Genomic DNA, 2500 nt, shown 5'->3' with positions numbered 1-2500 from the left:
TGCCCTAGAGTGAAGGAGAGTAGAGGAAGGGGAATGGAAGAAGGGCGGAGACGAGAGGCAGCAGGGTCAGGGGCGTGAAGTGGAACTACGTCGCGCACGTGCTGCCGAGGGGGGGGGGGGGGTCCCGCTCGGCGCTAGGCCCTGTTATAGGGTTGCCGTTTGGGAAAGAAAAGCTGGAGGGGGGAGGGGGGGTAGAGGGGCAGACAGACAGATGGAGACTGACTGATTAACAATATCATATTTGATACACATAGAGAAAGAACGACAAAGAGAGACAAAACCGAAAGCAAGATAAAGAGATTGATGAGGAGAGACAGACAGAGAGATAGAGGAGGGGGGAAGAAAGGGAGGGAGAACAGAGAAAGAGTAAGAAAGGGGATAGGGAGAGACGAAGAGACAGACAGACAGTGAGGGAGGGAGGTGGACATGGCAGGTGTAATGGGGAGAGAGCGTATACATGTTCGTGCGTGTTTGCGCAAATATGTGGCTCTGGTAAACTAATTTATGAAATACTTTTGTTCTTTAAATACAAGAAGTTGTAACTGCACTACATTCCATTCAACGGATTATTTATTCGCCTGAAAACAGTAGCATTCGCATTTCAGTGGCAATGAAATGATCAAGGGACTTAAACAGCACTTTGCTTTCAAGCCAACCTTCTATGTATGCTCTATGAGTTACACGTTATCCGTCTCACTTAATGGTACAAAAATAAAATGCGTCCATATACAGTATGTATCACACACTCACAAGGTTTCAAAAGAAATCTATTTTTCACACTTATTACTCACATCCGCTGGTAACCAACATGTCAACATATTTTCAGTTTCCTATCGTTCCTACACCTGTTGCGCATATGTCATGTCATACGCCCCCCCTCTCTCTCTCTTCTCTCTCTCTCTCTCTCTCTCTCTCTCTCTCTCTCTCTCTCCTCTCTCTCTCTCTCTCTCTCTCTCTCTCTCTCTCTCTCTCTCTCTCTGTCTCTCTCTGTCTCGCTCTCTCTCTCCCTTAGTCTTCTTCCCTCACTGTCTGCCTCTCTGTTCTCTGTTTGCCTGCCTGCCTCTTTCTGTCTTTCTCGGTCTCTCTCTCGCTCTCTCTCTCTCTCCATCTATTTATCTATCTCTCTATCTTTCTCTCGCTCGCTCGCTTTCTCTCTCTCTCTCTCTCTCTCTCTCTCTCTCTCTCTCTCTCTCTCTTCCTCCTTCTCCTCTCGTCTCTCTCTCTCTTTCTTCTTTCTTTCTCTCTCTCTCTCTCTCTCTCTCTCTCTCTCTCCTCTCTCTCTCTCTCTCTCTCTCTCTCTCTCTCTCTCTCTCCTCGCTCTCTCTCTGTGTGAGAGAGAGAACCACGGCGGCTCAAACATGGACCTACCGTTAAAAAAAAATACATATATATACATATATATATATATATATATATATATATATATATATATATATATATATATATATATATATATATATATATTTATACACGTATACACATACTCTCTGTTTTCTGTTTGCCTGCCTCCCTTTTTCTGTCTTTCTTGGTCTCTCTCTCGCTCTCTCTCTCTCTCTATCTATCTATCTATCTATCTATCTATCTCTCGCTCTTCCTTTCTCTCTCTCTCTCTCTCTCTCTCTCTCTTCTCTTTCTCTCTCTTTCTCTCTCTTTCTTCTCTCTCTCTTCTCTCTCTCTCTCTCTCCTTTCTCTTTCTCTCTCTCTCTACTCTCTCTCTTCTCTCTCTCTCTCTCTCTCTCTCTCTCTCTTCTCTCTCTCTTCCTCTCCTCTCTCCTCCTCTCCTCTCTCTCTCTCTCTCTCTCTTTCTCTCTCTTCTCTCTCTCTCTCTCTCTCTCTCTCTTCTCTCTCTCTCTCTCTCTCTCTCTCTCTCTCTCTCTCTCTCTCTCTCTCTCTCTCTCTCTCTCTCTCTCTCTCCACGGGCTCCTGCACCTACTCTCTAGAAGAGAGAACCACGGCGGCTCAAACATGAAACCTACCGTTAAAAAAAATACATATATATACATACATACATATATATATATATATATATATATATATATATTATATATATATATATATATATAATATATTATATATATATGTATATATATATATATATATATAATATATATATATATATATATATATATATATATATATATATGTGCATATATGTATATATGCATGTATGTGCTTGTGTGGTGTTGTATGTGTGTGTGTGTGTGTGTGTGGTGTAAATATAAACAAATATATATGTATATACAAACATGCATACTTGCAAAAGAAGCACGTTGCCGGCGAATGGTAGTCTCAGAATCCCTCTGACGAACATCTGAGTTAGCGGATGACCCAAGTGCGCCCGTGACGTCACTCGCTGCAGCATCCCGCGAGAAGTCTGACCGAATGACGTCATCAGGACACACACACACACACACACGTATACTATATATATATATATATATATATATATATATATATATATATATATATATATATATATATATATTTTTTTTTTTTTTTT

Source organism: Penaeus monodon, chromosome 12 (genome assembly GCF_015228065.2).
Source record: "Penaeus monodon isolate SGIC_2016 chromosome 12, NSTDA_Pmon_1, whole genome shotgun sequence".
NCBI lineage: Eukaryota > Metazoa > Arthropoda > Malacostraca > Decapoda > Penaeidae > Penaeus > Penaeus monodon.
This window is presented reverse-complemented; position numbering follows the sequence as displayed.